This window comes from Coenobita brevimanus, chromosome 102, assembly GCF_032717465.1.
Source record: "Coenobita brevimanus isolate Jiangsu-jjx chromosome 102, ASM3271746v2, whole genome shotgun sequence".
Lineage (NCBI taxonomy): Eukaryota > Metazoa > Arthropoda > Malacostraca > Decapoda > Coenobitidae > Coenobita > Coenobita brevimanus.
This window is the reverse complement of record NC_137055.1, coordinates 25,486,020-25,509,131: the sequence shown is the minus strand read 5'-3', so window position 1 is coordinate 25,509,131 and position 23,112 is coordinate 25,486,020. Positions and strand designations below refer to the sequence as shown.

At 38.3% G+C, this 23,112-nt stretch overlaps 3 pseudogenes; 2 read left to right on the top strand and 1 right to left on the bottom strand.

Moving 5' to 3' along the window:
• The first annotated feature begins 1,092 nt into the window (after positions 1-1,092).
• Positions 1,093-6,768, top strand: LOC145415326 (NADH-ubiquinone oxidoreductase chain 5 pseudogene; annotated as a pseudogene).
• A 1,047-nt stretch (positions 6,769-7,815) lies between these two features.
• LOC145415300 (ATP synthase subunit a pseudogene) lies at positions 7,816-9,237 on the bottom strand (annotated as a pseudogene).
• A 6,142-nt stretch (positions 9,238-15,379) lies between these two features.
• On the top strand, positions 15,380-15,783 carry LOC145415487 (small subunit ribosomal RNA; annotated as a pseudogene).
• Positions 15,784-23,112: the final 7,329 nt, after the last annotated feature.

The following is a 23,112-nucleotide window of genomic DNA, read 5'->3' as shown; positions in this document are numbered from 1 at the left end:
TTGATGTCTCGTAGTTGGTAACTGTTGTTGCTAGGGGCTGATGCAAGACAGTATGTCCTAGAATGTTGGAGAAGTAGGAGTTTCGAGAGCAATGCAAGCTTATATAAGATGGGGTAGTGATTATTACAAGGTCAGTCGGGTGTCAAGTCAGTTTGGAGTTTAGTCGGGTTTCAGGTCAGTGAAGGTTGTATATATTTGGTACTTGTGAAAACAGTGGCATACAGTGACGGGATATCGAAGTTTCTATATCAATGGAACTTGAGAAGACAGTGAATTGTATTAAGTGTAGTGTAATTACTGTTAGTGAAGATTATTTTCAGTATTTGTGTAATAAGTGAAGTGTTAGCAAGAATTAAGTGTACTAACTGTGAAGTGTTGTTAAACATTAAGTGTAACTGCAACCTATAAAGTGTGTATAGCTCCAGCGCTTGTGAGAACAGTGAAGTTGGAAAGAATTAAGTGGAATTATTTGGAAAATAAAGACTGAACTTTAAGGAGCCAGTGTTTATTTTCGCCTCAGCTGATCTTGTGTCACACCTAAAGGCTGACCATAAGAAGAACAACTCACTGGGCAACGTCCTTCCTATACTGTACTACTGCTGTTGGAACCTGTGGCAATGTGGGGACTGGGACGTAACACTGGTGTCAGGAGTGTGGGATTATTATTTCAGGGCTGCAGTGAGTCTAACCTTCGACATGGAAACAGAAGGTGTGAAGACAAGATCTAGAGCTGGGCAGGAGGAGGAAATTTCTCTGGCGATAATCGTGAAGCTAATACATGCACATCGTGAAGAACACAAAAAACAAAAGCACAGAGTGAAAAACTCCAAGAACAATTACAAGCACAAAGTGAAGGGCAGAAAAGGCTTGAAGAACAATTTCAGGCACAGAAGAAAGAAATCAAAGAACAAATGCAGGCACAGAACAAAGAACAGATAGAATGATATGAACAGCTTCAGGAGGCACTACAGGAGCAACAGAGGGAATTACAGCTGAGAATGCAAAGACAGTTAGATGCTTTCATGGGGAAAATGAAGGAAGAACACGAACAATTGAAGGAGGAGGTATACGCTGAGCTACGGCAGTAGAAGTATGAGGTAAGAAATTATGTGATAAGAGTGTAAACAGCATGTAGACGAACAGTTTGAAGACAGTTTGTGAGGAAATAGTGAAGGAGTGCAGATGGCATGTAGATAACCAGTTGAAGCATGTAGTTGACCATGTGAAGATAATCATTGAGAAAATTGAGGCTGTAGAGAAATATTACACTACTGATCCTCAGGTTAGTGTACAGGGAGCATATGAAGGGAATGGACAGCGTATGGTGAATCTTGACGGATTCCAGGCATCTAAAGGTAGCATTACAGGGTTGAATAATCAGAGTGCAGAAATTTTAAGTCCTGGCCTTAATTATGATGCCCCAGTTTTTAGGCCCCAAACCAGTGAAGTGCATGGCTATAATCGGGGTCCAATTAAAAAGAAACCTTAGGAATTTGATGGTAGAGTATCTTGGGAAGCTTACCGTTCACAGTTTGAGTTACTTGCGGATCAGAATGGTTGGGATGATGGGCAGAGGGCAGTGCAGCTTGCTACTAGCCTTAAGGGTGCCACAATGGAAATTCTGGGCCAGATGTCAGTCATGGAGAGGAACAGTTATCAGTCCCTAATAGAAGTGCTGGAGTGCAGATATGGAACCATGTACCAGACTGAGGTTTATAGAGCAAGATTCCGGGGCCATGTACGGGCTCGAGGAGAATCCCTACAGCAGCTTGCTCATGACTTGAGAGTATGGCATACAAGGCGTACCCTGGAGCAGCACCTAACCTGTTGGCTATTCTACTGAGGGACCAGCTCATCGATGCTCTTGACAGTGCAGAGTCGAAAGTTCAAGTGAAGCAGGCACAACCAAGAAGCATGCAAGAAGCATTAGCCAGGGCTCTAGAACTTGAGTCCTATGTCAGGTCCAGTACATCATCCTTTCAGGCAGGTCGTAGTGCAGGATTCAAGGCAAGAAAGGGGCAGGTATGTGAAAAGGAAAAATTTCCGGGAAGTTGCTGGTACTGTGAAAACCCATGACACAGAAAAGAGGACTGCTACAAGTGGAAGAGAGAACAGAAGACCGGAGGAGGCTGCTGGTTCTGTGGGAAGTCAGGGCACAAGAAAAAGGACTGCTACAAGTGGAAGAGGGAACAGGAGAAGGTTGCAGAAGACCAGAAAGAAACGGGAAACTAGTGGAGGCTGGTGTGAAGGGGCAACCACCAGCCAGCTCTTCCCAAGTAGCCCCACCACCGAGAAAATGCAAGAGGACGGCGATTGATAGTGTGCGAATAGACGGAAAGATAGACGGAAGGAAGTGTTCCCTGGTGATTGATTCGGCCTCAGAGCAGACTTTTGTGAGGCCTGACGTCTACTTTATCCACTTGCCTTAAAACACCCAAAGGATTATTCGCCCCAGCCTGATGAAGAAACAAAATATGAACCAAAGTCGCAGCAGCAATAACAAATGGAAACAAAAAATGAAAAGTGAAAAAACGAGTTAAAGTAGCATTTTCCACAGCAAATCCACCTCAAATCCACTGAACCAAAGAAGTATCAATATAAGGAATTGCTGAAAACAAATTAGTAATCACAGTCGCACCTCAAAAAGACATTTGACCTCATGGTAAAACATAACCTAAAAAAGCCGTCGCCATTACCAAAAAAAAGAATCACAACACCTACTATTCAGGCGTGAAAAATCATATAAGAACCAAAATACATCCCCCGACCAATATGAAGATACAAACAAATAAAGAAAAAAGACGCCCCATTAGCATGCAAAGTCCGTAATAATCACCCATAATTAACATCTCGTTGAATATGAGCTACCCTAGAAAATGCCAAATCAATATGCGCAACATCATGTATAGCAAGAAACAGACCAGTAACAATTTGAACAACCAAACACAAACCAAGCAATGATCCAAAATTCCAAAAAATAGAGATATTTCTCGGAATAGGCATATCAACTAATGCCCCATTAGCAATTTTTAACAATGGATGAAACTTACGCAATGGTGTTATCATAAGTTATTAACCGCAAAGGACTAGAAGACGAACTTATTACCTTAACAACTACAAACAGCGTCAATAACAAATAGCTAATAATAAACATCGTAAACATAGCCCTAGGTTCATTATAAATAGTCCTCACATTCATAGCAGAGTTTCTAATATCAGAATACTTAGATAAAAAAGTTGTAGTTGACTCTCCTATTTTATTTGCCACTATTACAGGATCCACAAAAATCAGAAAAAACCTCATAATCAATGCCAAAAAAAAGATAAAAAAAAATTCTCTTCTAACCTTAAATTGCTCATTAGCTGCTAAAGACGCAACATAAATAAACAATACCAATATTCCACCCAAAAAAATCAAAAATAAAATATACGAAAACCAGTAACTCTTAGCAAACAATCCAGTAGTAATTGAGATCAAAACCGTTTGAATTAATAGCACAAGACCCGTTGACAAAGGATGAATTAAACGCATAAAAATCAAAGAAAACAAAATAATAAAAGGAAGACCATACATTATCACTCCAATCTCTTGGTGTTTCAAGAAAAAAATTTCATTACTGGTTTACAAGACCAGAGTTTTTATTTAAACTATTAAAACTAATGTTAACTTTAAATAACTTGTTCTTATTTATTGCATTCACTATAATTTTCAGGGGACTATGAGCTTTCGCTTCAAACCGAAAACACTTATTAAATACTCTCCTAAGATTAGAATTCATTATACTTGGAATTTTCTTCTTAATATCCAACTGTCTTTCCTCAATCGGAAACGAATTATTTTTCTCTCTCTTTTTCCTAGTCCTAGCAGCCTGCGAAGGCGCCCTAGGTCTAGCTCTTCAAGTCTACATTGTTCGCTCCCACGGAAATGACTACTTCAGAACCTTTAATAGTTTAGAATGCTAAAATACTTATTCATACTTCTTATATTAATGACATTCGTAAAGGACTGATACCTAATTCAAACAGGAATCCTAACTGTATCGTTTTTATTCGCCATCTTATACAATCACGACTTCTTCATATATAACCTAGGATTTAGACTAGGCACAGACTACCTAAGCTACATTCTAATCCTACTAAGCATTTGAATTATAGCACTCATTGTTATATCCAGAGTAAAAATTACATTCACCTCAAACTTTCCTAGACTATTTCAATTAGTCAACTTAGCCCTATTAATTTTCCTAGTATTAACTCTTAGATCTATAAACTACCTACTATTTTATATTACCTTCGAAGCTTCCCTAATCTCAACTCTAATCCTTATCTTAGGTTGAGGATATCAACCAGAACGAATCCAAGCAGGAGTTTACATACTATTCTATACCCTATTTGCATCCCTACCACTCCTAGCCTCCTTGCTTTACATCTATAGAACAAACGGGACACTCACCATCGGAGCTATTTACCAAAGAATCAACCTAAGAATACTATCCCTTATTTGATTCGTCTCCTCTATTATAGCCTTCATCGTAAAACTACCTATATACTTATTTCACCTTTGACTACCCAAAGCACATGCTGAAGCTCCAGTAGCAGGATCAATAATCCTAGCCGGAGTCTTACTAAAACTAGGAGGTTATGGCCTAATCCGGATCCTACCTCTATTTACCGAAATAAACAAGAACTTAAGATGACTATGAGTTAGATTAAGAATCCTAGGAGGATTCTTCGTTAGTATTATCTGTCTACGACAAGTAGACATAAAATCACTCATCGCCTACTCTTCTGTAGCCCACATAAGATTAGTACTTTGCGGGCTTTTGACCTTTGGGTGATGAGGAATAAACGGAGCTGTTGTAGTAATAGTAGGCCATGGTCTATGTTCTTCAGGGCTATTCTGCCTTGCAAACATAGTATACGAACGAATCAGAAGACGAAGCCTTCTAATTAATAAAGGCCTATTAAACTTTATGCCAAGAATAGCACTATGATGATTCTTGCTAAGAATAAGTAATATGGCCGCACCTCCTTCCATTAATTTACTAGGAGAAATCAACCTAATCATAAGAATCATTAGATGAAACAAATTAACTGCCCTAAGAGTTAGATTACTATCTTTTTTCAGAGCAGCTTACACTCTCTATCTTTATTCACTCAGACAACACGGTGTATTCTCTAGATCCCTCTACTCCTGTTGCTCAGGAAAAGTACGAGAATACTTAGTTTTAAGACTTCATTGAATTCCCCTAAATATCCTAATTCTAAAAAGGAACCTGATTATACCTAACATCTAATCAAACCTTTACCACCTTCTTATATTTTAACTATATTTCAACTCAGCTCGTTCGGGTAGTTTATTACTAAAACGTTAGTTTGTGGCGCTAAAAAAATAAAAATCTTATCCTGAACCATGATTTGAAAAATTTCAATACACCTAACAAGGATAGTTTTCCTAATATTCCTCTCCCTAATCTCATTATTCATATCCCTCCTATGCTTATTCGACAAAACATGCTATGTTATTGAATAAGAAATTCTAAGAATCAACTCATCCTCTATCGTTGCTACATACATTTTCGACTGAATATCTCTAATATTCATAGGATTCGTTATATTTATTTCAGCAATAGTACTTTTTTATAGAGGAAGATACATAGAAGGAGACCCCAACATAAACCGATTTATATACTTAGTTTTAGCTTTCGTTCTATCAATAATCTTTTTAATCATCAGCCCTAATTTAATTAGAAATCTTTTAGGATGAGACGGCTTAGGATTAGTATCCTATGCACTAGTAATTTATTATCAAAACGAGAAATCCGCAAACGCCGGAATGCTAACCGCCCTATCCAATCGAGTCGGAGACGTGGCAATTCTCTTAAGAATTGCCTTAATATTCGTTGAAGGAGGCTGAAATTTCATTTTCCACGTATTTTACCTGGATGACAACTCCACGCTATTAATAAAAAGACTTATTATTATTGCAGCAATAACTAAAAGAGCTCAAATTCCATTCTCCGCCTGGCTTCCCGCTGCCATAGCAGCCCCAACACCAGTATCAGCTCTAGTTCACTCCTCAACCCTTGTTACAGCTGGAGTCTACCTCCTCATCCGATTTAGGCCCGCATTATCAGAAACAACTTTACCAACCCTACTACTATTTAGATCTCTAACAATATTTATATCAGGTCTAGGAGCTAATTTCGAATACGACTTAAAAAAAATCATTGCCCTATCAACCCTCAGACAACTAGGAGTAATATTAAGAATCCTAGCCCTAGGGTTTAAAGACCTCGTATTCTTCCATCTTCTCACCCATGCATTGTTCAAAGCTCTTTTATTCATGTGCGCCGGAGCCATAATTCATAATGTAAAAGAATACCAGGATATTCGGCTAATAGGAAGACTAGTAACCTCCATGCCCCTAACCTGTATATGTATAAACCTGGCAAATCTAGCATTATGTGGAACCCCATTCCTAGCAGGATTCTACTCAAAAGACCTTATCCTGGAAATTGCCTTTATAAGGTGAATCAATACTGTAATCCTATTTCTCTATATCTGCGCAACCATATTAACAGTATGTTACACCTTCCGCCTAATCTTTTACTCTATAACCGGAGAATTTAACTTAGCCAGATTCAGAAACATTGACGACTCATCCTCCATTATAACTTCACCTATACTAGCCCTTAGAAGAGGAGCAATTCTCAGAGGAGCACTATTATCTTGACTAATCTTTCCAGAATCCTACATTATTTGCCTTTCTCCCCTTATAAAAAACCTAGTACTAACAATCAGAATCCTCGGGGGACTAATAGGCTATCTACTCAATATTATAAACGTAAACTTCAAATTAAACTCACTCAATCTCTATCCTCTAGTAGTATTTTCAGGTTCTATATGATTCCTACCATTCCTATCCACCTTCAACCTATCAAAATCTAGCCTTAGTCTAGGCCAAAACTACTCCAAAATAATCGATAAGGGATGATCCGAAATCAGAGGAGGCCAAGGAATCTTCCAAACATTAATAAACTCGTCCAAACTACATCAAATAATCAGTGACAGAAACTTTAAGTCTTTTATAAAAATCTTCCTTATTTTAACCCTTATACTCTCATTCTTTAATATTTACTTTTATAATTTATTTGTAGAATATCGCGTTGAAGTTGCGAAAGAGATGAATACATCTAAAAGTGATTAGCTTCTGAAAAAATATTTTAACTATACAGCGAAAACGTATCGTGTTATACTTACACCACAGAAGCCCTCTCTTGATAGGAAGATAACTTCAATTCAATCATTAACAGTGATTAGCCTCTCCTTTGGCTTCTACCAAAATTAGAGACTACATAGTCAAAGCTTAGGCCGAAACTAAGTGCAAAACTTCGCTTTCTAATCTACTTACTTATTTTTTAACCACCTCATCAATAAATAAAAATTTAAAGGAACAGTCAAACTACATCAACAAAATGCCAATATCATGCAGCAGCCTCAAAACCAAAATGATGAGTCGGAGAAAAATGACACATATAAAGACGATACAGACATACCATCAAAAAAGTAGTACCAATAATCACATGTAAACCATGGAAACCTGTAGCTACAAAAAAACAAGATCCAAAAACCGAGTCAGCAATAGTAAACGGAGCCTCAAAATACTCAAAAGCCTGAAGAGCCGTAAAATAAACACCTAAAAACACAGTAATGCCAAGACTCTGAAGAGCTTCATTATGGTTAGACCCCATAATAGCATGATGAGCCCAAGTCACCGTAGCTCCTGAAGACAAAAGAATAATAGTATTCAAAAGAGGAATTTGAAACGGATTAAACGGAATAATTCCCTTAGGCGGCCAAGTCATACCAATTTCCACAGCAGGAGCCAACCTTCTATGGAAAAAAGCCCAAAAAAACGAAAAAAAGAAGAAAACTTCCGAGACAATAAACAAAATCATCCCCCACCGCAATCCAGCAACCACAACTCTAGTATGTAATCCTTGATAAGTCCTTTCACGTACTACATCTCGTCACCACTGAATTATAGTCAAAATAACAGCAACAAACCTCAAAACAAGAAGGTCTATATTAAACTGATGAAATCATTTAACTAACCCAGTAGTCAATATTATCGCTCTAATAGACCCAGTTAAAGGCCACGGTCTTATTTCTACCAAATGATAAGCATGATGTCCATGTGATGATGCCATTAGTTAATTTCTCTCGCAAACAAAGTTCTTAAAACGGCAAAAACATAAGATTGAATAACTGCAACAGCAAATTCAAGCAAAAGAAGTAAAACCTGAGCAACAAATAAAAGAACTAAAAAATAAGAAGTTAGTGAAGGACCAGTCCCCCCTAAAAGAGTCAACAACAAATGGCCAGCCATCATATTAGCCATCAGCCGAACCGCCAAAGTCCCAGGCCGAATAATATTTCTAATACTCTCAATTAGTACCATAAAAGGTATTAAAACTACAGGCGTTCCCTGAGGAACTAAATGACCAAACATATGCTGAGTATGATTAAACCAACCATAAATCATAAAAGTCAACCAAAGGGGAAGAGCTAACCCTAAAGTCATAACTAAATGCCTAGATCTAGTAAAAACATAAGGCAAGAGACCCAAGAAATTATTAAAAACAATAAACGAAAACAGAGAAACAAAAATAATAGTCCAACTTTGTAATTTAGGCCCAAGAATATTTCTAAACTCTTGATGTAAAGCTATATTCAACTTATATCATACAACAGACCACCGAGAAGGAGAAACCCAATAAATATAAGGCAAAAATATCAACCCCAAAAAAGTAGAAAGTCAATTTAATTCCAACTCCATTAAACCAGAGGAAGGTTCAAAAATAGAAAATAACCTTGCTATCACTTTCAGATCTTTTCTACAATGCCAATCTCCCCCGATCTTGATTCAATTTTTTTTGGAACTCTAATATAATAATTCATTACAATAAAAACAATAAACGTAATTAAAAACATGATAACTAAATTCAGCCACAAAATAGGAGCCATCTGAGGGATCGGATGATATCCTCACAGGATAACTTAAGCCTGACAAACTTATATTATTTTTTAACCAATCAACCAAACAATTATAATCACAAACGGAATCAAAAGTCCAAAAAAATTAACAAACATACAACACGGCGTAACCCATTTGAATCCCTGCTGATCAGCAAAAGAAATTACCAACCTAGGAGTCCTAATAGTCAAAGACATAATTGATACTCGAAGATAAAAGTACAAAGTCACAAGAGCAGAACCAAGAAGCACAACCACCAAAACAAAATTGCCTGCCCCTACCAACTCTTGAATAACTAACCACTTAGGAACAAACCCAGTAAAAGGAGGAAGACCCCCTAACGACAACAAAGAAAAAAATACTAACATCTTCACCTCAGCAGGGAAATTATAAGTCAGAAGATGATTAAAATGGAAAGCTTGCTTATAATGGAAAAGGACAACAATAGATAGAGAAATCACAGAATAAAACAAAAAATAAACACCTATAGTCACTTCTCTTACCAAAATAGAAGAAAGCATCCAACCAATATGATTAATTGAAGAAAAAGCCAGCACCTTACGCAAAGAGGTCTGATTAATACCACCTACCGCACCTACAACAGCCGACAACATCCTAGCCACAGAAAAATACACTTCCATCATCCTCACTCTAGCCAAATAACATAATAAAAACAAAGGAGCAACTTTTTGAACCCTCATCAAAATTATAGCCTGAGGCCAAAGCAAACCGCCCATAACTTGAGGAAACCAAAAATGGAAAGGAGCACCCCCTAACTTTAAAATTAAAGCACAAAATAAAATAACAGAAGCAACCCCAAAATAAATTAATATAAAAGAAGCTGAAAAAATAATCAAAGAAGAACCCAAACTCTGAATTAAAAAATACTTCAAAGCCGCCTCCGAAGAATACTGGTTACTTTTAGTAATTATAAGAGGAACAAATGACAGCAAATTCAACTCCAACCCAACTCAAGCCCTAAATCACGAACAAGATGAAATAGAAAGCAAAGTTCCCGAAACTAAAGTAGAAAAAAACAACAAATTAGGATAAGAAAAATAAATTCAAAAGAGAAAACCTTTTAATTAACATAAATTAATTAACTACTTCTTTCGCAAGTGTAGGTAACATCTAAATTACAAAATTGACATTATCAGCGTCAACCTCACTAAGAACTACACCACTTTAACCACTAAAAAGAGGGAATTATACCCATAAATGGGATATGAACCCATCAGCTTTATCTTAGCTTATCTTTTTAATTACTCACCAGAAGTAATCACTCTATAACAGGTTTAAAAGACCTACACTTAAACTTCAGTCATCTGGTGAAATTTAACCTAAGCTTCATCAGAAGATGTAACTCATGACAAAAAGGACTTAACAGAAACTCTTTCTACTACAATAGGCATAAAACTATGATTAGCTCCACAAATTTCCGAACACTGACCATAAAACAGACCTGGACGAGAAATTAAAAACCTAATCTGATTTAAACGACCAGGAATAGCATCAACTTTCACCCCTAAAGCAGGAACAGTTCAAGAATGAATAACATCAGCCGCCCTTACCAGCACCCGAATCTGAGTATTGAAAGGCAACACAGCTCGATTATCAACATCCAAAAGCCGAAATCCAGCCTCTCCTAACTCCTCAGTAGGAACCATAAACGAATCAAACTCCAACTGAGAAAAATCTGAATGCTCATAACTTCAATAACACTGATGCCCAATAGACTTTAAAGTCACACTTGGATTGTTAACCTCATCCAACAAGTAAAGAAGCCTCAGCGAAGGTAAAGCAATAAAAATTAAAATCAAAGCAGGCAAAACAGTTCAAATCACCTCAATTGTCTGATTTTCTAACAAAAAACGATTAATAAACCTATTAAAAAATAACCTAGCCATTATATATCCCACAAGAGTTGTAATAAGAATTAAAACCACTATCGCATGATCATGAAAAAAAATTAACTGCTCCATAAGAGGTGAAGCCCTGTCTTGCAATCCTATATACCCTCAAGTTGCCATTAATTAGTTCTAAAAGAGAATAACATTCTCATTCATAGGTCCTAAACCTAGTGCATTAATCTGCCATTTTAGAAATTAGAAACTAAAGGAATTTCCATATATCTATGATCTGCAGGGGGGTGAGCATGTTTTCACTCAATAGAAGTAGGAAAATACATCGAAAACACGACTACACGATAAGACACTATTCTCTCTCAAATAATAATAATGAATCCCAATACAGCCACTAAAGAAATCATAGACCCGAGTGATGATAAAACATTTCAAGCCGTATAAGCATCCGGATAATCAGAATACCGCCGAGGCATCCCATTCAACCCAAAGAAATGCTGAGGGAAAAAAGTAATATTAACTCCTAAAAACATAGTACAAAAATGAATCTTCAACCACTTAGGATTTAATGCCAACCCAGTAAACAAAGGGTATCAGTGCGCCAATCCAGCAAAAATCCCAAAGACCGCACCCATAGAAAGCACATAATGGAAATGCGCCACAACATAATAAGTATCATGTAAAATAATATCAATTGAAGAATTAGCTAACACAACTCCCGTTAATCCTCCTACTGTAAATAAAAAAATAAACCCTAATCCCCAACACATAGAAGGTCTATAGTTAATTTGCGTTCCATGAAGAGTTCCCAGTCACCTAAAAATTTTAATTCCAGTAGGAACCGCAATAATCATTGTTGCTGACGTAAAATACGCTCGAGTATCCACATCCATTCCCACAGTAAACATATGATGAGCTCACACTACAAAACCAAGAATCCCAATAGCTAACATAGCGTAAATCATACCTAACCTCCCGAAAGCCTCTTTTTTCCCAGACTCCTGACTAACAATATGCGAAATCATCCCAAACGCAGGTAAAATTAAAATATAAACCTCAGGATGCCCAAAAAATCAAAACAAATGCTGATAAAGAACAGGATCACCCCCTCCAGCCGGATCAAAGAAAGAAGTGTTCAAATTACGATCTGTTAACAACATAGTAATAGCACCAGCTAAAACAGGCAAAGAAATTAAAAGCAAAATAGCCGTAATAAAAACTGACCAAGCAAACAAAGGCATACGATCCATCGTCATACCCCGCGGACGCATATTAATAACAGTAGTCATAAAATTAATAGCACCCAAAATAGAAGAGACCCCAGCCAAATGCAAAGAAAAAATTCCCAAGTCAACAGATGCCCCAGCATGAGCAATAGCCGCAGACAATGGAGGATACACAGTCCAACCTGTACCAACTCCACTCTCTACCATTCCTCTCATTAAAAGCAAAGTCAAAGAAGGAGGCAACAATCAAAACCTCATATTATTCATACGAGGAAATGCCATATCCGGCGCACCTAACATCAAAGGAACCAATCAATTTCCAAAACCACCAATTATAATAGGCATAACTATAAAGAAAATTATAATAAAAGCATGAGCAGTTACTACTACATTATAAATCTGATCATCCCCAATCAAACTCCCCGGCTGACCCAATTCAGCCCGAATTACTAATCTTAAAGAAGTCCCGACCATTCCAGCCCAAGCCCCCAAGACAAAATATAAAGTTCCAATATCCTTATGATTTGTTGAGAAAAACCACCGTTGCATTATAAATCTCATAGTGGAATTGTTAAGACGTTAGATTGCAAATCTAAAAATGTGAGTATTCACTGAGATTTAACGTATATGTAAGTCTATAAGCACAAGAAGTTTTGATCTTCTAAGATAAGGTGAGATTCCCTACCATATATTCTTAACCCAACTAAAGGTTTTAAGTTAATCAAACTAAAAGCCTTCAAAGCTTTCAATAAAAGTAAAAACCTTTTAAACCTTGCAAACTAATGAAAGAGCAATAGCTCACCTTTAGATTTACAGTCTAATACCTTCAAATTTCGGCCACTTCATTCTAAAATGGCAGATGAATGCCTAAGATTTAAGCTCTTATCATGGAAATTAGATTTCCTTTTAGAACACGTTTTTTTAGTATACACAGTATACGTGACTTCCAATCATGAGGACTAGAAACTTCTAGAAAAAACAATGATCATTCTATCATTTATTACAATTCTAACTCTTTTAATCAGATGTGTTGTTATAATCCTAGCTTCCATTTTAGCCAAAAAAACAATTATAGACCGAGAAAAAAACTCACCATATGAATGCGGCTTTGACCCCAAAGGATCCGCCCGTTTACCATTCTCCCTACGATTCTTCTTAATTGCTGTTATCTTTCTAATTTTTGACGTAGAAATCACTCTAATCCTCCCAGTCGCCTACATCTTAGAAATCTCTAATGTCTACTCCTGAAGAATAGTAGGACTATTCTTCATTTTAATCCTCCTTCTAGGCCTTTACTACGAATGAGCCCAAGGAGCACTTGAATGAAGATAATACACTAACCCTACTCTAGGCTATAGTTTAATAAAAAAAATTGATTTGCACTCAAAAGATGTCCTCCTGGACTAGCTTAACCACAGAGATTTAAGCCAGAAGAGAGGCTTCTAACCTCTACTTAAAGCGGTTAAACTCCGTTTACTTCTCTTACACAAAATTATTAGCTCCTCTAAATAGAGTGTTTACCAACTCTCAACACACAGTCTCCCCCTCCCCCCACTAAATTTTTCATAGAAAGTAAAATTCTTAACATAGTAAACACACCCTCAAATATCACCTTGTTATAGTTATATATATCAAATCGCCTTATGTACTAGCTTATACAGGAAAATAAAGACAATGTAGAGCGACAGCCATATACAACTGTAAAAGAGCTGGGCCAAGAACATTCCACCATCAGTCCTGCTTATCTAAGTTATGATATATACACAATCTAGGGTCAAATAAATATACACATCGAATGGGACTAAGTTCTTATCTGGAAGAGCTCGATGCGGCCATATCTCTGATGGAACGGGGTTCGGCTGTGCTTGAATACCCTTTCACACATGCTCTCAACGGCAGTGTTCCCAGGGTCCTCATGAGCCTCACCTCAAGATCGGCCCCATAATTTTTATTCTAAAATGGGTCTAATGCCACTCGTTAACTCAGTATACCCGGGAGGTCTGAGTCAAGTCTCTCTCATGAATATATAGTGGCCCTTTATTTAACAGATTAGGGTATTGGAAAACTAAATTTTACTTTACTAAGTATAGTCTCTTTTTCAAATTGTAGTCAGACTGACAACAGAAACTTTATAGCAATTCCAATCTAGAAGAAATTTTGAGCTCCACAAAATATTTTATTATTTTTTTGTTCCAACCCCCTCTCATGCCGGAACAATCTTTTTAGAAAAATTTTTAAATTCGCTTTCCTTCTTGATCAAATACACTGTAAAAAATTATAGTAATACAACGCTTTATTTTAACTAAAAGACAAAATCAGGTAAGATCAAACCAAGCTTTCCAATACCCTAATCTGTTAAATACAGGGCCACTATATATTCATGAGAGAGACTTGACTCAGACCTCCTGAATATACTGAGTTAACGAGTGGCATTAGAACCATTTTAGAATAAAAATTATGAGGGGGATCTTGAGGTGAGGCTCCTGAGGCTCTATGAGCATAAGTGCTTTCAGCACATGCGGGAGAGCCTCTTAGGCACAGCCGAACCCCGTTCCATCAGAGATATGGCCGCATGAGTCAATACCTTATAAGATCAAGATAGGGTTTCTTATATATCGATATCAGGCGCTTAGAGTTTGCTTGGAATGAAATTGATTGGTTGGGGGTGTAGCTATAGGAGGGGAAGGAATGTGTGATGCTATTTATGTTTGCCTGGATTCTTGTATAATTCTGTATCTAAGTTTTAGTTTGATGTATATATATAACAACGGAGAATTGGAAGAAAATTTACTATATTTAAAAATTTACTTTACATACTTTAAAGTTATACACAATCGAGCGCCATTTATCTCACCAATATAAATATAAGTTTGATTCTTGCTTTAAATATTCGCTTTTCAATTAATAACATATGAAAACTCCAGTACTCCCAAGCTAACAAGTTCAAAACTTCAAGCTTTAGTAGATCTCAGTGTGTATTATTTTCATATCAGTGAAAACTGGAAAAAGTAAATTGAATTATCTCCGGCTAAATCTTGTGCCAGCAGTCGCGGTTATACTCGAAGGGAGAGTGAATACAAATCGATATTTAACTCTTATGCCAGCAAACAATGATTTTTTTAATTTTATAAAGGGTGAAATCAATTTTTCAAAGATAAATAAATCAACCCATCTCAATTAATAAGTTAACAAATAAAGGAAATAAACAAGGATTAGATACCCTCCTATAACTTTAAGAAAAATTTATATCTGATTAGTAACAGCTATGTGCTCTAAATTCAAAGAATTTGGCGGTATTTTAGGCTAATTAGGGGAACCTGTCTTTTAAACGATAAACCACGAAAAATCTTACCTATGTTATATAGTTTGTATACCGTCATTGAGATAACTTTTACAGAACAAGTTATTGAAATAATTACATTAAAATATTAGATCAAGGTGCAGCAAATATATAGGCTAAGATGGGTTACAATAAAATTTATATTATCACGAACAAATTTCAGAATACAAATTTTGAAGGTGGACTTAAAAGTAAGGCTTGCTTTAATAAGACAGCCTGATTTTAGCTCTAAAATGTGCACATATCGCCCGTCGCTTTCATTAACCTAAGATGAGATAAGTCGTAACATAGTAGGTGTACTGGAAAGTGTACCTGGAAAGCAAGATAGAGCTTGAAATAAGCAGCTCGTTTACACCGAGAAGAGTAACTATGGTCTAGGTTATCTTGAAATCAGTAATCTTACTTTTGTTATAAGAACGTTAACATTCTAAGAAAACTAATTTTGCACTTTTCTGAATAGTAGATTTTATCGAAATATGAATATAGTGAAAGTAAAAAGTATTGTGAAAGTAGAAATAACACTTAAAATTCTTAAAAGTAAATATAAAAAATTGTATCTTGTGTATAATAGGTTTTCAAAATTAGATCTACAAATAATCATCCCGAAAAAAAGATAGCTAATTTTAAGAGAAAGTTTTTGTAGCAATAAAATTTTAAACTTAACATTAGAGGTGATATGCCAATCGAGCTTTTATATCTGGTTTTCTAAGAAATAAATTTAATTTACGTGCTCAGCTATTTAGCTATGCAACTAAGAAGATTAGGGTAGAGCTTTTTCTTCCAAAATGAAAAATCATAGAACCAATAAATAGACACTTATAAAAGTAGGCTTAAAAGTAGCCATCTTTTCCAGGTTTTTCAACCAATATAACAAAATATTTTAAATTTTACAGGTTCTTTTTATCAAGTATTAGAAAATTAACTTCAACTTAACTTGTTTAGCTACTATGAAATCATTAGTAAAATTTATATGTTAAAATATTTTTTTATTATAAATAAAATCTTTTAAATATTAAAAATTTATTTAAGGAACTCGGCAAATATTATTTCCGCCTGTTTAACAAAAACATGTCTTTGTGAAGATTTACACAGTCTGGCCTGCCCACTGAATTATTAAAGGGCCGCGGTATTTCTGACCGTGCGAAGGTAGCATAATCATTAGTCTTTTAATTAAAGGCTCGTATGAAAGGTCGAACGAGAGATATACTGTCTTAACAAAAAAAATTGAATTTAACTTTAAAGTGAAAAGGCTTTAATATTTTAGAAAGACGATAACACCCTATAAATCTGTACATCACATTTAGTATTAAGCCAATTTGTTAGTGTAAGGAAAAATACTAAAAAAATGTTTTGTTGGGGCAACAAAGATATAAATAAACTAACTGTTTTTACTTCTAAACAAAGATTTTTGATAATAAATTAATCCTTTCTAACGATTAAAAGATTAAGTTACTTTAGGGATAACAGCGTCATTTTTCTTGAGAGTTCCCATCGAAAGAAAAGTTTGCGACCTCGATGTTGAATTAAAATCTCTACATAATGCAGCAGTTATGAAAGAAAGTCTGTTCAACTTTTAAAATTTTACATGATTTGAGTTCAGACCGGCGTGAGCCAGGTCGGTTTCTATCTTCTAAAAAAAATTAAACTACCTGAGTCATCAGAACAACTGTGTGGCATAACTGGGCACTGTGCGGAACTGAGGGGACCCCTGGATGTCCGGATTGAAGTGGCAGGGCAAGAGGCTACTCTACCAGTCTACGTGCCCGAAATGGAAGATCCTTGCCTTCTGGGTCTGGACTACCTTATGTCCATGGGATGTGAGCTGGACTTCTGCTCCATGAAGATGAAGGTTCTGGGAAGATCGGTTCCTGTCACAGCAGTGAAACGTACCAGTTCTGGTGGCGAGGTGAGGGCGCTTCGTACTACAGTGATACCCCCAAAATCAGAACTGTTGCTCCAGTGTAAGGTGAGTGGCTCTTTTGACAGCTGTATAGGGGTAGTGGAGCCTGATGTACGGTGCAAATCGAAGGCCGGGGTGATGGTGGGGAGAACACTGGTGGAAACAGGTGCAGAAGAAGTGCCGGTTGTGGTGGCCAATTTCTCCCGTGAGCCACAGAAGATCAACGAAGGAGAAATTGTGGGACTGTGCCAGGCTGTGGACCCTGAATGGCATCAGAAGGCCTGTAAAAGGAGCATAGTCAAGGAAGACGGGTACGTGCCAGACCACCTACAGGACCTCTTGTCAAGGAGTTCTCAATGCCTGGATGGTTCACAAGTGCTAAAGTTGACGCAGCTGCTGACGGAATATGCTGATGTCTTTTCCATGGGAGACCTAGACCTGGGGTGCACTGATCTGGTGGAGCATAGTATAGACACTGGGGATCACCGCCCAATTAAACAGCCAGCACGGAGGATGGCACCAGCCCAATGGCAAGAAATGGAAATGGTAATGGAGAATCTTCATAGTCAAGGAGTAATAGAAAAGTCCAGTAGTCCTTGGGCATCAGTAGTGGTTCTGGTGAGGAAAAAGGATGGCTCACTAAGGTGCTGTGTAGACTATCGAGCCCTGAATGAAGTGACAGTGAAGGATGCATACCCCTTGCCAAGAATTGATGACACCCTGGATGCTCTGTCAGGTGCTAAGTGGTTCTCCACCCTGGACATGAAGGCAGGATACCACCAGGTCAAGGTTGCAGAGAAGGGCAAAGAGAAGACAGCCTTTTCATATGGGCGGGGTTTATGGCAGTTTAAAGTGATGTCATTTGGCCTATGCAATGCCCCAGCTACTTTTGAACGCCTCATGGACTGCGTACTTGAAGGCCTGCACTGGCAGATGGCCTTGATCTATCTGGACGATGTAATTGTGTTTGGACAGACTTTCGACCAGGAACTGGAGAGGTTGTCGGAGGTGTTGAAAAGGATCCACGCAGCGCACCTCAAGCTGAACCCCAAGAAATGCTACTTGTTTCAAAAGGAAGTAAAGTACCTGGGACACATTGTAGGTGAAAGCGGCGTCCGTACTGACCCAGAGAAGGTGGCAGCTGTGGAAAACTGGCCAGTTCCAACTTGTGTGAGAGAGCTACGGAGTTTTCTGGGCTTGTGCACCTACTATCGGAGTTTTGTCAAAGACTTTGCAAAGATAGCTGCACCTCTTCACAAGCTGTTAGGAAAAAGGCAGAAGTTTGCATGGACAGCAGAGACTCAGAAAGCCTTTGACGAACTCAAGCATGCATTGGCAAGCTCTCCAGTATTGCCGTACCCAGACCAAAATCAGCCATTTATCTTGGACTGTGACGCTAGTGACCATGGTATTGGTGGAGTCCTGTCACAGAAGAAGGATGACAAGGAGTATGTGGTTGCGTATTACAGCAAGAAGCTCAGCCCACCAGAGCGGAACTACTGTGTGACCCATAAGGAGCTCTTGGCAGTGATGAAGAGTCTTGATTTCTTCCATCCCTACCTGTACAGGTCAAACTTCATCATCAGGACGGACCATGCTGCACTCAAGTGGCTGAAAACGCTGAAGAATCCAGAAGGACAACTGGCACGCTGGCTCGGGAAGCAAGACCAGCACAATTATGAGGTGCAACACCGTCCTGGGCGGGTACATAGCAATGCTGACAGCCTGAGTCATCGGCCTTGTGATCCAGAGTGCTGGCAGTGCAGTAAAAAGGAAGATCACAGTAAGAAATGCAGCTGTACTGCAATGACAAGGCCAGCATCAGATGAAGACCTGCAGAGGATGCAGATGGAGGATGCAGATTTGCAGCCAGTGCTAGAGTGGCTGCAGCAGAGTACAGTGCGACCATGTTGGGAAGAAGTTTCCAGGTTGAGCCCTGCGACCAAGAGTTACTGGAGTCAGTGGGACCTTCTTCGCTTGAGCAACGGACTACTGGAGCGTCAGTGGGAGACAGCCGATGGCCTCAACAAGTATTGGCAACTGGTGGTTCTGAAGAAGATCAGGTCAGAGATCTTGGATGAGTCACATAACAAGATCACTAGTGGCACCTGGGAGTGAAGAAAACTTTAAGCCGGCTGTGACAGAGGTTCTACTGGATTGGCATGCGTTAGGATGTTGAAGAGTGGTGTCAGGCCTGTGATGTGTGCTGTGCCAAGAAGGGACCCAAGAAACGTGGTTGCGCCCCTCTTCAGTTGTACCAAGTGGGTGCACCGATGGAAAGAGTTGTGGTGGACATTGCTCGACCTTTGCCACTCACTGAGAGAGGAAACTGGTATATATGTGTCGCCATGGATTACTTCACAAAGTGGCCAGAAGCCTATGCCATCCCCGATCAAGAGGCTGCGACTGTTGCTCAGGTGTTGGTTGATCAGTTTTTCTGTCGTTTTGGGATGCCACAAGAGCTACATTCAGACCAGAGTAGAAACTTCGAGTCTGCTGTGTTCCGTGAGTGCTGCAAGTTATTGGGGATCAAGAAGACCAAGACGACCCCCCTAAGGCCACAGACAAATGGGATGGTGGAGAAATTCAACTGGACCCTGGGGCAAGAACTGGCCAAGTACTGCATTGATGGACAAACAGACTGGGACCAGAAATTACCTGCTTTGCTGATGGCATATCGGTCTGCATCCCACGAGTCTACTGGCTACACTCCTGCAAAACTGATGTTGGGCCACGAGTTACGTTTACCTGTCGACTTGTTAATGGAAAGACCACTTTGTGAAAAGCTGCCAACAGACACCACCGGCTATGCGAAGCACCTTCAGGAAAAGCTGGCTGAGGTACATCATCAAGTGCGAGGAGCCCTCAAGTTTTCAGGAGAAGTGATGAAGTGCAAGTATGATGCCAAGGCAAGTGAAGTGAGCTTCAAGGATGGTGATCAAGACTGGTTATACAATCCTCAGCATAAGAAGGGACCAAAGTTGCAGAGCCCATGGGACGGGCTTTACACTGCGTTGGACCGCCTATCGGACGTAACATATCGGATTCGGGGAGGCAGGAAGTCTCGCCCAAAGGTGGTATACGTGAATCGTCTGTGGCAGTACCATGGGCCAGGACAGTACAGCTGGGATGTCTCTGAGGAATTGTGCTCACCTGCAGCCGAGGATGTTGAGGACCAAGGAGCTGAAGTGTATGAAGATGGTGACAGTTTCCCGAGGGAAGAATTGAATCAAGAAGACGACCAAGACCTTCCTGGAGGAGTGGACTATGTGGAGAAACAAGGACATCATCGGAAGCGGCATAGAAGAAGACTTGATAAGTTGAAAGATTATTTGGTGTATAGTTAGATGTTCCATTAGAATTAGGGTTTATATTTATGTTTGTGTATACTGTGTAGTTTTGTCGGGACGACAAAGAACTAGGGAGGGGGTAGTGTTATGAAGGGAGATTTGCCAGTTAGGTAGCCGAGATCTTTCGAGACGTTTCTGGTACTGTAAGTTCGGTATGAGTCAGAGTTGCCAGTTTGCCTGCTGTTTGTGAGCATAGTTATTTCGTAAGTTATCCATTAATTTAATGTGCTTTTTCTTCATAATGTTTTAAGTAATTGCTTGTTAAATTATGTAATTCAAGTTCGTATGGTTAATGATTTAGAGTGTTATGTAATGTAAGACAACTCTAGCATGTTTTGATGTCTTGTAGTTGGTAACTGTTGTTGCTAGGGGCTGATGCAAGACAGTATGTCCTAGAATGTTGGAGAAGTAGAAGTTTCGAGAGCAATGCAAGCTTATATAAGATGGGGTAGTGATTATTACAAGTTCAGTCGGGTGTCAAGTCAGTTTGGAGTTTAGTCGGGTTTCAGGTCAGTGAAGGTTGTATATATTTGGTACTTGTGAAAACAGTGGCATACAGTGACGGGATATTGAAGTTTCTATATCAATGGAACTTGAGAAGACAGTGAATTGTATTAAGTGTAATTACTGTTAGTGAAGATTATTTTCAGTACTTGTGTAATAAGTGAAGTGTTAGCAAGAATTAAGTGTACTAACTGTGAAGTGTTGTTAAACATTAAGTGTAACTGCAATCTATAAAGTGTGTATAGCTCCAGCGCTTGTGAGAACAGTGAAGTTGGAAAGAATTAAGTGGAATTATTTGGAAAATAAAGACAGTGAACTTTAAGGAGCCAGTGTTTATTTTCGCCTCAGCTGATCTTGTGTCACACCTAAAGGCTGACCATAAGAAGAACAACTCACTGGGCAACGTCCTTCCTATACTGTACTACTGCTGTTGGAGCCTGTGGCAGTGTGGAGGGACGTAACAATATTTTTCCCAAACTTCGCAGAAGAGGCCTTTGTCCTTGACCACAAGTGGGTGTGACATATAGTGTGGATGGAGCGAAGGAAAATGTTATCCAACCACTGATCAACTTCGCCTTGTGACACCTCTCTGTTGGATAAGGTTTAGGATGTGTCAGCTTGCGATTGGTAGCAAAAGCCTCTATTATATGGGATTGGCTGTAGATGATAATTAAGACGGCCTAGTCGCTAGTTAGCCTGGAGAGGCGGAGTAAAGCTGCCATACTATAAAGCTTGAGGAAGTTGCCAAAGAGTCACTTTTCGACAAATTTCGTTACACGTTTTTAATACATTTTGTCACTCCTTTTGTTACTACCCGTTCGGGACACAGTTCCCATCAGACACACTTTTCACTTTGATTGCAAAACACACTGTTTCTGCATCATTTCCCCTTTTTTGTTCACTTTTCCATATAACACTAGTGTGTGGACTATATCTATGTAGTATCATTGTCGAGTTTTCGTAGTTCCTCAACCTCTGTGAGTACATAGCCTCCACTGATAGTAATTTGGTTAGGTAAGAGAAATAAGTTTTTTTAATATTTATATTGTGAGGCCTATGTGAATCCCTCTTTTTGTGAAAGAACTCTGTCTTGTGTGTGTGTGTGTGTGTGTGTGTGTGTGTGTGTGTGTGTGTGTGTGTGTGTGTGTGTGTGTGTGTGTGTTACAGTGTTAAGTGTGTGTGTGTGTGTGTGTGTGTGTGTGTGTGTGTGTGTGTGTGTGTGTGTGTGTGTGTGTGTGTGTGTGTGTGTGTGTGTGTGTGTGTGTGTATTACAGTGTTAAATAAAGTTAGTTTTCTTGTGAGCTTTACCTTACCCCTTTGGGTGATTAATTAAGGGTTAAGAGTGCACTGTAATATATATATATATATATATATATATATATATATATATATATATATATATATATATATATATATATATATATATATATATATATATATATATATATATATATATATATATAATATATATATATCTCCAGTATATATATATATATATATATATATATATATATATATATATATATATATATATATATAGAGAGAGAGAGAGAGAGATTTAAAGCAATACATACATACGAAGAAACCAGCTCTGCCACGATATCTGCGTCGTAATGACACAAACAAACGTAAAGGAACGGCGTTGGTGTTTTGAGCTGCAGTTGTTGCATATACACAGAGGAACCGAAACATTGGCAACACCTGTATGTTTTTTCATTAACCGAGTTGACCCTTTGCAGACAGTGCATCAGTATTCGAGAGTTTTAACTTTCAGTTCCCAAGGAGCTCAACGTATTCCAAACAGACTCCTAATACTATCTGCTTTAATGAACCTCCTTATGCAATATGTATCAGTATCAACACCTACTCTTCCCTCAACTTCTTTTTCTG